At 47.2% G+C, this 15,786-nt stretch overlaps 1 pseudogene; it reads right to left on the bottom strand.

The window, feature by feature from the left end:
* Positions 1-12,607: 12,607 nt before the first annotated feature.
* On the bottom strand, positions 12,608-14,020 carry LOC136653038 (olfactory receptor 14A16-like; annotated as a pseudogene).
* Positions 14,021-15,786: the final 1,766 nt, after the last annotated feature.

The raw sequence follows: 15,786 nt of genomic DNA on the forward strand, positions 1-15,786 counted from the left end.
TTCCCCATCCCCCACACTTTACTCTCCCATTTCCAGCAGTGATACTACATATGCTCTTGAGAAATAATATGTTAGCTAAATCTTGAAATGTCGTGGAGGGGAACTGTCCTCTCATCATGTGGTATGTCTGCAAACCTCTGATGCATTAGAACCAGTGCTTTTTTTGTAAAAAAAAAAAAGGTGCAGGAACTCACAACTTGTTGATTTATTTATTTATTTATTTATTTATAAAGCATTTTTTATTGGAGAAATAAAATTTTTTTTTATGTGTTTCCCCCTAAAGATGAACTTACTTCTGTGTAGACATGCATAGGATCGGGCTGTCAATCTCCACATCCCCTTCCTTCTAGCTACTTTTTCTACACATGGGAAAAAATACTGTACAAATGCACTTATAGCGTGTAGTATGTAGTGTAGCACTATTTCGAGGCGAGGAAGCAATGGATGGATTCCAAAAAATGGCTTACATGAGTTCCATGTAGTAAAATTACTCTAAGCAACTGTGGGAATAAGAACAAAAAAGGAATTCTTACATGAGAGGGGTCCTTAGGTGCACATAGAAACAGCTATGTTTGCAAACAAGCAATTAAATATGGTTTAATTCAGGTATCAGAATACTCTGTGTCTTTGGGAAGGTGCTTGGCATGCAATTGTATGTTCTCTGCTGCCCTGAGCAGCTGCTGTGCATTGCTGGAGAGGAGCTGCAAACACTGGCTGGCAGAGGGCATGCTTGTGGGGGAAGGATGAGGAGGATCTCTGGCAAGGCTGGACAGCATGTTGTACACTTGTAGAATCCCTTTTCACCTGCCCTTAGCATGTGAAAATGGGTGCAGATATATATCTCTACCAGGATTAAGAGTCCAATCCTAGGTATGAAGTAAGTCTCGTTCTAGTCAATGGAGCTTACCTCCAGGAAAGTGCCTAGGATTGCAGCCTAAGAGCCCAATCCTATGCATGTCTACTCAGAAGTCTACTTTAGTGAATGGGGCTTACTGTGGATAGGATGGCAGCCTCAGGGCCCAATCCTGTGCTTGTCTACTCAGAAGTCAGTCCCATTAGAGTCAATGGGGCTTCCTCCCAGGAAGGTGTGGAGAGGACTGCAGCCTCAGAGCCAAAGCCTGTGGCTGTCTCCTCAGAAGTCAGTCCCAGTAGAGGCAGTGGGGCTTCCTACCAGGAAAGTGTGGAGAGGACTACAGCCTCAGAGCCCTTCCTCTACCTGTCTACTCAGGCTGCAAGGCTATGACCCTTTCCTGGAAGTAAGCCCCATTGAACACAATGGAACTTACTTCTGAGTAGACATGCATAAGCTTGGGCTCTCAGGCTGCAAGGCTATGCACCCTTTCCCAGGAGCAAGCCCCACTGAGCACAATGAAACTTACTTCTGAGTAGACACGCCTAGGCTCATGCAGATTGGCATGGGGGCTGCAACAGCCAGCTTCCTTCCCCTCCTCCTCCGCCAAGCCAGTACCTGGGAGTTCCATGGGTGCCACAGCCTGTCTCCCTGGCTGGCTGGCTGTCTGTCCTCCTCCTCGGCATCGGTGCGTGTCCCCCGCACCCTCCACCAGCTTGGAAGCTGTGTGGGGAAGCAGAGTGCGGGGAGAGGGGAGGCAGGCTGGGCTCAGGCGAGAGCTTGGAGATGGGGACAGGAGGGGGTCGTTGTGTGTTCAGGAAGGGGCCAGTCACCCACCCACCCTGCACCCCCCAGCACCCACCCAGCAAATGCCTCTGTTTTGCTCCCCCCCTGGAATGCCTCCGAAAGGGAGGGGCCCCTGCAAAAGGTGCCGGAACTCCATCCCCCCTGCATTCCATTAGAAAAAAAGCCCTGATTAGAACCATTTGTAAGGATGGTTTTGTGATTATGTCTCAACCCTTTTCTATGTACAGTATACATTTTGTAAAAATCTGTGTGTTTCTTTTGCATCTTGAATTTGGCCATTTATATCATGCAACGTCTAGCATTATAAAGAATCCTCATATCCTGCTTTTTAACCAGACAATTTCACTAAGCATTTGATATAACAAAACACATTAATAAATGGTTCCCTGTTCTACAAGGACTCACTATTTAAACTGAACACTGATTTCTTAAAAAATGCCATCTGTTCAACCATTGATTAGACTAAAGATCACTTATATAAGCTTGATACTGTATGTCTATCTTCTTCTGATGATGATGATGGGGTGGTTGTGTTTTTCTTTTATTGTTTGTATAGACCTTAAGGAACCATGCACACCATCCTGAGCAGCTTAGAGGAAGGATGGTATAAGAACGTGAATGAATGAATGAATTAATTAATTAATTAATGAATAATTATGTCGTATGGGGTGACAAAAATTTATGGGCCCTGAGTGTCAAATGACCTAGCTACACCACTGGCTGTGGGCTCAGTAATGTTAGGTGATGCCTTTGCTCAAGTCATAAAGAACTTCTGTAACTGGTAGTAAATATCTTAGGCAGGTTCTGCTCCACCTGTTGCAGGAGGAAAAATCTGAGCATACAGCAGACGCTGATCTAGTTCTAAGGACAGTGAAGTTTTCATGTCTTCAGATGTAGCTTGCTGGTGCCAAGAATCTTGTTAGGTTTGTTAAAGGGGGAGGGGCACAAATCAATTCAAGGAAAAAGTCTCAGCATCTCTCTCTCTCTCTCTCTCTCTCTCTCTCTCTCGCTCTCTCTCTCTCTCTTCGTGTGTGTGTGTGTGTGTGTGTGTGTGTGTGTGTGTGTGTGTGTGTGTGTGTGTGTGTGTCATCAGCTGCTATGCTGGGCTCATGGGAGCAGGTCTCAAAGAATTCAAAGGAGACATTAGAAGAACTTTTACAAAGTTTTGCTGAATGCAGAAGATCTTTTATTATGTATGATGACAGGATGAACTATCTACATAGAGCCAAGCTTCAATGCTTCAAGGGACAGAGCAGAGCAATGCTGACATTCCATGACCTAAAAGCTTTTGTAATGGGAATACTACCTGCTACTGAATGAAAGCAATGGCAAAAAGTAAGTAAGGCTTTTCCTTCCCCCCCCCCCACATTCTCAGTTGCCTGTCTGTTCACCCTTCCTTCCATCCATCCATCTTCTTCTTTCCCAAATACTATTTTGCCTTCTACAATTCTCTGAACCATTCCAGCCAGTTCTATACACAGCCTCATTTATAGGGTAGCCAGTAAAAATTGCCTCCATAGCACTGACTGTGCAGTCCTAACCCCCACCCAGCCACCACAGTTGTCCCTGCACCAACTCAGAGTGTTTGCAAACAAGTTGTAAAGCACATTTGTGACTACATCTGAGCTACCAGTGATGTAGCTGGCAAGGATCTGGGAACCCCATAGGGTGACTGAGGCTTTACCTGGGGTGAGGGGGGAATATATCCCTTTACCACAAGGAGACCTCCAGCTGCCTCCTAACCTGTGCTGGATACACACAGTGCATAGTTTATGTGATAGAAAAAATTGCCTTCATGGGACTGAAACATCACATTCTAGTTGCAAACTTATTCCAAACAAAATAGTGGCGTCCACCAGACTTCATGTTTTCTCCTCAGTCTTAAGTGATTCCAGGTGAGACACCAATTACCCCCACTGTTTCTTTTGCAGATCTAGAGGGCTATATATTAGTAGATATCTGCTTCTCTACTGCCCACACCCAGCTAGGACACATGAGCAACCTTTTCATAAGTTCTGAGAAATGATAACATACAAATTCACCTTAGGGCACAATCCTAACCATGTCTACTCAGAAGTAAGTCGTCCCATTTTGTTCAATGGGGCTTGCTGTCAGGAAAGTGTGGTTAGGACTGTAGCCTTTGATTGGCAGCTCAGATAGCAACTCACTACATGTACACTACAGCAATTCACTACTGCATTTCACTACACTGATTTTTTAATGCTGAATTCCTGCAGATTGGCATTTGGAACAGACGGCTGGCTTGAACCTCCAGACTGAGCCGTTTGTGACTGAACTGTAGAAATAATGACTTCTTTTTTTCTGTTGTACAACGTGTGTGCAACTGTTTGTGCTTCTCCAGCAGGTGTGTAACTGCTTAAGGTTTTCCACTCCCTGGGAAAGGTCATGCTCTGTGTGCCTAAACACTTGAAGGGTTGCAATGTGAAAGAAAATTATTTCAGCGTTGTAGTAAACACTATCTTGTGATCTGCCAGCATATCCTGCAATTTGTTGACTGGGCAGCAGCTCTATAGAGCTCATAAGAACATAAGAACAGCCCCACTGGATCAGGCCATAGGCTCATCTAGTCCAGCTTCCTGTATCTCACAGTGGTCCACCAAATGCCCCAGGGAGCACACCAGATAACAAGGGACCTCATCCTGGTGCCTTCCCTTGCATCTGGCATTCTGACATAACCCATTTCTAAAATCAGGAGGTTGCGCATACACATCATGGCTTGTACCCCGTCCTGTCAGCTCCTATCAGCACAAAGTCCAGGTGTCCACCTCATGGATGGAACAGGGCAGTTCAGGGCTGGGATGTTCAAGGGGGCATGGGATATTGGGTGCCACTGCTTCTACCTCTCTCACATCCCAGCCCTGAACTGCCCTGTTCCTTCCATGAGGCATGGAGGGCGGACTCCTGGACTTTGTGCTGATAGGAGCTCTATAGAGCTGCTGCCCAGTCAACAGGTTGCAGGATCACAAGATCCACCAGCATATCTAGCCCATAGGATTGGGCTGTTGGAATGTAGACTTTGCATGTAGTTTTTAGGGAGATGGGATTGAAGAGCAACAAATCACATTGCCCATATGTGGAAATCTCAAAGACAGAAAGGAGGATTAATGGCCAAGTCTACCTCACTTTAATCTGCACAGGCAACTTTTCCTTGCAGGCTAGAAAGTGGCTGTAGAAAGGAAGAAACAAAATGCTAGGTCATGTGACTGAGAATAAAAACTCTCTGAGAACTAAGGGCAATTTCCAAGCTGAGGCTCAAGACCATTGCCTGTGTACTGGAGAGCTATATGGAGTGAGGTGAATTACTGAGGGGAAATGACTCGCACTGTGCTTAGAACAAGGGAACAAAAGAACAGCCTCGCTGGATCAGGCCATAGGCCCATCTTGTCCAGCTTCCTGTATCTCACAGTGGCCCACCAAATGGAGGAAATGGAGGTGCACGCTCAAGTTTTGATCTAGCTGCATAGTTCAGGAGAATGGGAAGCTTTGCCCTGGTAGATGTAGCAAGAGCAACTGGAGAATTAAATCAGGACAGGTGGTAGCTGATGGGCAGTGGATGGGCAGAATATGGCAGGGAGGAGTGTGTGTCAAGTCCAGGAAGATGGGCAGTATCCTATCCTTTTTCCCCAACCTCGATCCAGTGACCCATATCCACTTGGACATGTACCAGCAAAGTAGCTGGTGCAGATTCAAGTAGATGCATAAAGGTGGTAAAGGCCTGCCCCTTCTCTCCAGTAGGGCTGCTAGCATGCCTCCCTGGTGCACTAGCAGTTATTGCCAGGCTCCCCACCCCCAGCTGGCAACAGGGACCTGCTGCCAGCTGATTGGCTGGTTAGCTGAAAGGGGGGTGGGACGGGAGAGCTCCTCAGGTGCACATGCGCCTGCAGGAGCTCAGTCTGTTCCTGGCAAGTGACCCAATCAGTCGCTTTGCCTGGAGCGGGAGGGAGGCTGCCCTTGGGATGGGACTTGAGCAGCGCAAGGCGCTCTTCCAAGCCCTGTCTCTGCCTTCAGCCCCACATGTGGGGCTGGGAGCTCCCCCATGGAGGGAGAGCGGGTGGCGGGCGCCTCTCGCAGCCGAGGCTGCAGGCTCAGGGCACTGGCAAGCTGCTCGTGCAGTGGTGGGAGCCCAAGGAGCCTCTTTTCAGTCGCTTCAGGCAGCAGGACGGCCAGTGGCGGGCAGGCGAGACTGTGGCGGCCATTTTTGGTGCTGCATGGTGCTGCATAGCATGACAGCCCGGCACCATTTCCTGCCTCACATTCCCCCCCCCAGTCCAGATCTGCGACTAGGGCCCAGTGGGCAGGCAGTCTCCCTGATTGGGAGGCTGCAAAGGGGGGCTTTTGGAGGGTGTTGATTACAGACCCCCCTGGTGCCTATCAGCCATTGCTGTACCCCCCCGCTGTTGCTTTAAGGGGGCTTTGGGAGGGACCAACTTCACCCCCCCCCGTGCCTTGTCAATTTGATGATTGCCCTCCCACGCTGTTTTCTTCTGGGGAATTATGGGCAACTTCAGTGGGGGTATCTCTGGGAGCAGGATAGGTGCCTCATACCCCTCCCCTGCCGTGCTCAGGTGCTCTGCCCAGGGGCCCCTGGGAGCAGGCACAAGAAGGTGGCAGCAGTGTGATCCCAAGCATCAGTGACAGCAGAGAGTTCCAGTCGTCAGGCTATCATGCCCCTCTCCGGGGGCTGCTGTATCCTACTGGTTAAAACTAGAACATGGGGGTGGTGGGCCCCTGGTATCATACACTACCTTGGGGGTGTACACATGGGTAAAAAGACGCAGATGTCAGGCAGTAAGGCTGCCAATAGGGCTACTCTGGTGCGCCCCCAACCCCTCCCCTTTTTCCTTTTCCTTAGATAAGGAGGATCAGATGGCAGAGTTTTTGTGCCTTTATGGCCTGCTATGATGCCAGACAAAAGGAAAGCACTCCGAAAGCTGGGCAGGGTGATGGAGACGCGAGTTCGAAGAGTTCCTGACTGCCAGAGTTTCTCGTGTCCCTCAAAGGGCTGATTTATCTTACCTGTCAAAACAAGAACACTTGGAGTGACATCACCCACAGCCCGGTAGAAGCATTGAGGACTTGAGCACAGCTGTAGCATCTGGCCCAGGAGCCTATTGTGAGGGCTGGTGGCTGTGTGGTGCTGATGCTCAGGCATTAATGTAGCTAAGCAGGGTCAGCTGCAGTCCTGGCTTGGATGGGGGACCTAGATTTGGTTGACAGTTTTAAGGTCTCTGTATCCTTCCAGTTAAAATTAAAACACCGTATGGGGGAGGTGGGCTCCTGCCAACGCACAGCTTTTAAAGGAACTTTAGCACAATGGGTAATGTCTAGGAAGAGGTGCATGCTGGAGTGTTGTGGCCCACCTCTTTTTGCCGGCCTCCCCTCCCCTTTTCACCCCCATTTCCTCACTTGCTGGGGAGAATGAACTTAAGAGCCCAATCCTGCACAGGTATTCTCGGAAGTAGGCTCCGTTTTGGTCTATAAGGCCTGCTCCCAGTAAGGGGTGTGATATTGGAAGCCTCAGGGCTTTGGGAGCCTTTTCTTAGTTGTTCAGATGTCGCCGGTATCATCCCCTCCTCCCCCTACAGATTTGGATCAGATGGGTTAATGAGTGCTTAGGAGTAATTTCCTCCCTCAGGAAATACCGGGAACCTCGGTTCCCCTTAATCCCCCAATTTGCAGGTTGGCAATGTTCCTGCATTGCCCCTCCCGTGGGGGTGACAGTTGTTAAGTAAGAGGACAGACACAGGTGTGGCAACTAGGCAATGGTGCATGTTATGAATCATTGGACTTTCGGGTCCCCCTAGTTAGGAATCTGGTCCAAGCCCTGTTTCTCCTTCCACCTGGCTATAGTCTTCAAGGTTTTAACCCAGCTTGTTCTGGGAATTCATAGTAGCAATACCAACACTCACTTTTAGGAAGAGCGTTTTTTAGTTGCTAGCTCCAGAAGCCCACAAAAGGTCTTCAGTGTGTGCCTTTACAGCTCTCTGAGCCTGGCCCGCGCAGGGTCCAGATGCTACCTGGTCATTTCAAGTTTCATTCACCTGAGTCAGCTATCTGAGTAAATCGCTGACTTCAGCACATTTTTGATAGTCTGCTCCCCTACTAAAAAATGGAGCTTTAACTCCTCAAACCATCATCATCCCTACTTGAGCAAAGGGAAGGGGAACTGGCAGTTTGGTCAAATAGTGCCCACATGACTTCCATGTCGTTTCTGCTTCTAACCTTAGGGTCGAGAGGCTACACCAAGGGTGTTGGGATTGGAAAGATGCTTGAAGGCTAGAGGAAAGATGCTCCCATGGACTAGCTCCTACCTGCCTTTTGTTACAACAATGGTTGCAGATTGGGCATTAATGCTCTTTAACTATGGTCCACAAACTATGACTTCATGACCCACAATAGGTCCTAACCCAATTTTGATTGATCATAAAACTGACAAGTGGCTAGGTTATATGCATTAACATTTGAAACAAACCTATTTGGGGGAAGAGCAAATAACCATTATAACCACAGAGGCTTGCGTGTTTGGTTTAGCCTTAATTTTAATTAGGTCCCGGTCCCAAAGTTGGGGTGCCACCGCGCTGTAAAGGGAGCACAGGTGGCACTTGAGGGAGAGGTATTCCCTATCAGTATAGTTGCCTAGACCATGCCAGGTCAGTTTTTGTCTGATAGCTGCACATTGGCACTTGGACTTCTACCCACTGTCACTGGTCTCTGACACAGTCATCAGTTCCTGCCAGAAGGGAGCATCAGGATTGCCGGACTTCACTAGGGGTTTTTCAAATTAATGTGGCAAGGGGAATTTATAAAACTGCCCCTGTGGTGGCTGATTGCCACAGGCTTATTGACCAATATCATGTACGGGGTTTGTCATGACGATTTAGCCCCCTGTAGTGGGGGGTATCTCCCCCAGCAAGGGTGCAAGGGCCTTAGTTAAGGCTAGGGTCTTCGCAATTACTCCTCGAAATTGGTGTGTTGCCTTTAGTAACCTGCTTAACAGGCGTGGCGGTGCAGCTGCACATTTCCCAGGTGCAGTAGCCCTGTGCAGATAAGCACAGATGTAATGGCCTGTGCCAAGGCTAGTGTCTTTGCTTATTAACCCACCTAATGGGTGCCCCACCTCTATTCCTTGAGAGTGTGGGGCAATGTTCTGTTACCAACCCCGCCTGACGGTGGGATGTCCCTACTCCTCATAAGTGGGGTGATGCCTTTAGTACCCTGCTTAACAGGCATGGCAGTGCTGCTGCACATTGACCAGGTGCAGTAGCCCTGTGCAGATAGGCGCAAATGTAATGGTTTTTCCCATGACTTGTGTCTTTGCAATTATCAACCCACCTAATGGGTGTCCTGCCTTTATCCCTTGAGAGTAGGGGGGATTTTGGGGCGTGGGCAGTGAATTCAGCTTAAACGGGCTCCTATGTGGAACCCTTGCCCTGTATCTGCCATGGAACAGTATTCCTTGTTGGCTCCTTTCAGGAGCGGGCCCACTATTTAGACAGTTGGATTGTTCTCCCCTCACGATTCATCCGTTTTGGGCCATTTTTTGAGAGGGTATTGGCCCACTTAGGTTTGAGGCCAGAACTAACCATGCTTCATTTGTTTTGAATTGGGGCAGCATCAGCAGCGGCTCGCATTGGTTTTTTTTGCCCCAGGACATCAAGTGGACTGTCAGACGGCTCTCTGGCACTCTTAAATACTATGTTCATTAACACTAGGCCTGTTAGTATAGGCCGTGATTCCCTGGGTGAGCATGGGGGTAGTTATTTGCAGTTGCATTTACCCCAAGGTGCTGCCCCACGTTGGCACGATGTGTAGGTGCTGTCTTTGGTCTATAAGGTCTCCTGTTGATTAAGCTCTGGCCTGGATTGTGTTTGACCCCAGTCCTTTTCAGATGGGGACAATGTGTTTGTGATGACCAGGTTACTGGCCACGCAAGTGTTTGCCCAGATCCATTTAGGTGGGGCGATGTGTATTCCTCACAGGGTTGAGGGAATTGGTTATACTTTTAAACGTGAGCTATTCTAAGTGGGTGTTAAGTGAGTTTGCCTCATGATGTGCTTTTCTGTCAACAAGTCCGTGAGGGAGGTGCCCAGCCAGGGTCCTGATCTGTGGACATCCCATAGTTTTTTGGGTCTGGAAGCACGACATGTCATCAGCTCTCAGCCGGAGCTGGGTGATGTTGCTCACATTGATTGGCTGGCCAAGAGGGGTATATGTTGGTGTCATTTTTTCCCAGCCTTTCTGGATTTTATCGCACTCAACCCCCTGCCCCAGGTAATCGTTTACTTAGGTGAGAATGACTTGGTCCAGAGGACATCTACGAGGGTCGCCCAGAAAGTAATGCACCACATTTTTTTTCTTCAACAATTATTTATTGAACACAATGAAACTTACACACAAGAAAGAATGATGTTTTTTCTATACTCCCTATTTTTCCACCTAATCTCCATCCAGTTCTATGGCCTTCCTCCAGTGAGACACAAGGGCGTCTATGCCCTGTCGGTACCACTCCTTGTTCTGGTCACAAAGCCATTTCTGCACTGTGCGAATCACCTCTTCGTCATCCTCAAAATGTCTTCCGCGAATGGCATCCTTTAATGGCCCAAACAAGTGGAAGTCTGAGGGAGCTAGGTCAGGGCTGTAGGGTGGATGGGGTAACACAGTCCAACCCTGTTTAGTGATGTGTTCCGAAGTCCTCAAACTTGTGTGAGGCCAAGCGTTATTATGTTGAATCAAACATTCACCTGGGTTGTTATGGCGCTGAAGTCACTGGAAGCGCTTCTTGAGTTTGGTTAATGTCTTCACATAAGCTTCAGAATTAATGGTGCTGCCTCTTGGCATCACATCAATGAGTATGGCACCCTCACAGTCCCAAAACACAGTGATCATGACCTTACCGGCGGAAGCAGTTGCTTTGAATTTTTTCTTCTGTGGAGATTGAGGATGACGCCATTCCATCGACTGTCGTTTTGTTTTGGGCTCAAAATGGTGAACCCAGGTTTCATCACCTGTCACAATCCTGGACAAGAACGCTTCCCCCTCATGTTCAAAACATTTCAGCAACTCAGAAGAAATGTCTTTTTCTGAGAGATTTGTGGTCCACCGTAAGATAGCGCGGAACCCATCATGCACACACTTTTGAGTAATCAAGAGCACAGATGATTGCATCCACACTTCCTTTGCTGATTGACAGCTTCAGCGCCAACTGCCTAGTCATTATGCGTCAGTCCTTGCGAATGAGCACATCAGCAAGCTGCGTCTTGTCAGGTGTGACAGCCGTGGATGGCTACCCCGAATGCTGCAAATCTTGGAGCTATGCCAAACCGTCTTCTAATGGCCTCACCCTCTGTGCCCAGCGACTAACCATACTTCTGTCGACTGCAGATTCTCCATAAACTGTACACAAACGTTTGTGAATGTTCCCAATAGTTTCTTTCTCCGCAGTGAGAAATTCAATGATGACATGCTGCTTGTAACGTACATCACTTACAGACGCCATTTCGAAACACTGCTGCAGCTACGCTATCTGTCAGAAGAAAACAAAAATTTGTGTGCGCACTCCTGAAAATGCAAATAATGTATATCTAAAGTTTCGCATTTGTACCATTACTGTAGGCTGAGAAAAAAAAATGTGGTGCATTACTTTCTGGGCGAACCTCGTATGTCCTTAAGGCTCCAGATCTGCAGGGATTTTGCAACGCTCGTTAGTCAGTTCCCTGGGATTACTATCCAGTGGTCTGGTATGCTCCCTAGGAGGATTGGGAGGTGGACGTGCAACATTTGAAGGATAGATGTTGCCTGAAAAAGAGTCAATGCTTACCTGGGCAAGGTCGTCATGGAACTCAGGGGAACTCATCCTGGACTTTGTTTTGGGCAGCCTGTTCTTTACCATGATGATGGAGTGCATCTTTCCCCTATGGGTTATGGCCTCTTTTAACAGACTTGCAACAGGGCTTGAGAACCTTTTTGGGTGCAGGGAAGGCCAAGCGCTAGGCTGACCTCCCCTTGTGGTGGTAGAAGTGCGGGGTGGGTAGGCAGAAGACCTCCTCGGTGTCCAATCTAAGTCAACAAGGACAGGGGGTGAACTAGAACCGCTCCCATGATGCCTGACCAACTCGAGGAGGCAGGCTGGCTAGCCCCTTGTTCGAACTTGGGGGCCTTGCAGGGCTGACCTGAAGGCATAGCAGTTTGGCTGACTCACCCTCTTTGGGCGACGTTGAGAGGCGGGCTTAATAACAATTGAGTTATGCCTGGAGTTGGTGAACGCCCTATGAGTTTGGGGAACGAAGACAGCTAGAACTGTTTCCCCCACGTAGAACCCCGCACTTGGGATGGGTTTTGTTTACCCTTTTTGCTGCCCTGTTGCAATGTTTTGTATTCAATAAAGTGGCACATTTTAATTCCATACCTGTTGTCGGCTGTATTTATTTGGGAAATGCATGGCAATGGGGACTCACCCAAAATTGGAGCACAACCCACTTAGTGGGTCTCGACGCACAGTTTGAGAAACATTGTTCTAAGGCTTAACACATGCACTACTTTTAATTCACAAGTTAAACTTTAGCATATTCAATAGCAAGACTTTGTTCTAGTTTTTGATTCCCCTTCTTCATCCCACCAACCCCACCTATAGTATATATCAAAACCATTTTGGGGGGGGGGGTGATGAAAGAAACTGCCTTTCTTTTATGTGAAGCATCATGTCGACTGAGAACACTACATAAAAAGGTTCAATAACAATTAAGATTGTGCTTAGTGCAAGGGGGACGTTATCTGTCAAGAGCCTGGCAGAACTCTAGAGCAGCAGATCTCTCGAAGTGGGAGAATAATTTGAGTATGTGTGGCAAACTAACATTTTCCTATAATCAGAACACATAATTTCTAGAATATTTCCCATTATGCTGATAAAAAAGGACATGAACATTTCAACAGTCACAGAAGTAACTTCTTAGAAAAGTTTCTTCTGTGCAATAAATTCCACAATGCAGTCTGGATCTCTTTATTTCTCATGCTATAAATGAATGGATTCAGCATAGGAGGGAAGATGCTATATATGACAGTTAAACTAAGATCCAAATCTGAGGAACTATTACTGGGGGGCCTTGCATAGACAAAAAGTCCAGTGAACATAAGCAAAGAGACAACAATGAGATGCGGAAGGCAAGTGGAGAGTGCTTTCTGACGACCACTTGCAGAAGGAATTCTGAGCACAACAGTGAAAATTGACACATAAGTTGTGATGATGAAGATAAAGCATCCAAACCCTGCACTAGAACCAAGCACAAGAAGCCCGACTTCAATTATGTACAGATCAGTGCAAGAGAGTTTTAGTAACTTGGGGATTTCACAGAAGAACTGATCAGCAAAAACTGAACATTACAGCAAAAGCTGATGGCAAAGGTGCCAGTCGCATGTATAGCACCACAGAGAACACCACAAATCCATGCACCTGTTGCCATCTGAATGCAGGCCCCTTTGTTCATAATAGCTTCATAGTGTAGTGGATTGCAGATGGCAACATAACGGTCATGCGCCATAATGGTTAAGAGAGAGAGATCTGTGGCTTCAAAGAACAGAAAGAAGAACACTTGGGCAACACATCCACAATAAGAAATGCTTCTGCTGCTAATAAACGCATTAGCCATAGATTTGGGTACAATGACAGAAATGGTCCCCATGTCCACCAGGGCTAAGTTCATCAGGAAGAAGTACATGGGGGTGTGCAGGTTACGGTCAAGAACCACTAAAGTAATGATGAGAAGATTTCCAATCATGGTTGTCAAGTACAAAGTGAGGAACGCAAAGGAGTGCAAGATCTGTAGTTCCCGGACCTCTGAGAATTCACGTAGCAGAAAATCAGAAGTGGAGGTGAGATTGAGAATTCTGTCCCCATTTACACATCTTACGTTGCCTGTGGGAGAAAGAATGAACTTTAAGTCTATTCGAGCTGAACATCAAGTCAACTGAAAGAAGAATACATGCACTTAAACTACTGTAGTTGAACTGTATAATCCCTTCTACTAGGTCATAATTATTACGTGTAGGAGAGTGAACTGTGAAAATCTAAGATGTCAACAAAATTAGTTCTTGTGGAAAAATGAACTAGTGAGTGATATTCACTGAGACAAGCCTTTTCCATCGGAGGTATTTTATTACAGCATTTTGATAAGGCAGTGTTTTGAGCAAAACAAATGAGGCATTCTTTGAACCGTGCTTCAAGGATTGAGAGAGTGATATAACGGAATTTGGAGAAGTGATAGAATGGTCTTTGGAGAAGAAACAAGATGAATAGATGGGCGAGCAAGATGACACACAACTGAGAAACATGTACTTACTTTTTGCCATCTTGATCTGTCAAGAATAGATAACATTCCTATCCCAGAATCTTTTCCGTCATTATGTGTGAACATTCTGGTGTTCCCTTACTCATTTTATATCCTTTGAAATTGAACATGGTGTGTGCAGTACTTTCACTCATAGACAAGGAAGATTGTCTGCATGTGAAGGAAATTTATTACTGATCCTTTTGACTTCTTGGAAGCTTGTTCCCTAGAGTTTAGTGCAGTAGATCAGGGGGGGAAAAAGGTTGAGACTATTTTCCTCAAGCTGATTTTTTTCTACTTTGCTCAGCAAAGCAGCATTTCAAGATGTGAAAACACATCTTCACATTGGCAGAACACATGTTCTGCAAGCAGGGGCAGATCCAGTGTTTGTGTTGTGGGGGGCCATGAGCACTACCTTAACTCCAGAGCCCAGGTCAAACAGATGGGTAGTCCAGGGCTCCTGCCCAGACTTGATAGACGTGCTAGGTAGACTTGGGCTCCAGACTGAGCTTTTGGCATCCATGCTAGGTCGGTAGATTAGGGCTCCACCTGGATTTGGAACCCAGATCAACCTGCTGGGTAGACCTGGGCTCCCGGTTGAGCTGATGGCCCTGTGGCCATTTACTGCACAGGTAGACCTGGGCTCCCATTCCAGCTCAGCTCTATCAGCCACTAATGCCCTGCCCAGTGAGTGTTCACAGGGTTCTCCATGTGTTCACCCTGGCTCCTGACTTTTCTCTCCATTGGTGCAACAGTTTGGGGGGGGGGGGAACATACACCCACAGCACTCTTGGATCCACCCATGTCTGCAAGAGCCCACAGGATTGTAATTAAGAGTCTAATCATAACCAAATAACTGTGTTGCACTGCAGTGGGGCTAATGCAACCTCTGCTGCCTCCAGCATAGGAATTGTGGCTGCTGAAGGTCTCCTTGAGATAAGGGGGCCTTTGTTTCCTTACTCTGCGCAAAGTGTCAACAGCCTCTATGGGGCTACTCAGATCCACACCAGCTCTATAGCAGGCACAAAGCTGGGCTGCCCCATAATGGGCTTTCAGGGTCAGGAGGGGGGTAGAATATGTCAGAGGCCTTCTTCCTGCCCCTTTCCAGGCCTGATCAAGCCTCCTCCCCACCTTCCCCATGCCTCATTACACCCCCTCCCCACCCATGCTCCAGAGGGCAATGGCCTTCAACTGCTGTTGGGAGGCTGGTGCAGGCCTTTCCACCAGTGGGACAGGCATCAATGTTAGCACAATGTGCCTTATGGCATGTTTATGACAGTGTATGTACTCGTCCCACCAGCAGAGGCTGGCATAGGATTTGGTTGCCCAACAACTCTCCTGTATAAACTTTCCTGGGAGTAAGCCTCATTGAATGTTTACTTCTGAGTAAACAATGCAGAGGATTGGAGACATTCTTCCGGTTAAAATACGAAAAACTTTAAAGCTTTCCCTAAGCAGCCTACCACTTTAATTGTGCACTTTTTTTTTTTTTGATGGAAATCATTTAATGATTTATGTCATGATAAATGATCATATTACATATCATACCATTTCCTACAATTGATCATGCTACAAATGACTATATTCAAGATACAAAAGAAACTCAAAAGAAAAAAAAATATTTACATGAAAAGTGTTGTGAATTGTGAATTTCATTTACAAGGATGTCCTTATAAGTAGCCTTGACATGCCAACACAGTGCAGCCAGGCCATAAGGAGAGAGCCCTTTCATTGCCAGCCCCCAACTGTCAAGTTTTAGAGATTGTGTAGTTATTTTGCAGGAACGCC

The sequence above is a fragment of the Tiliqua scincoides genome, chromosome 5 (assembly GCF_035046505.1).
Source record: "Tiliqua scincoides isolate rTilSci1 chromosome 5, rTilSci1.hap2, whole genome shotgun sequence".
Lineage (NCBI taxonomy): Eukaryota > Metazoa > Chordata > Lepidosauria > Squamata > Scincidae > Tiliqua > Tiliqua scincoides.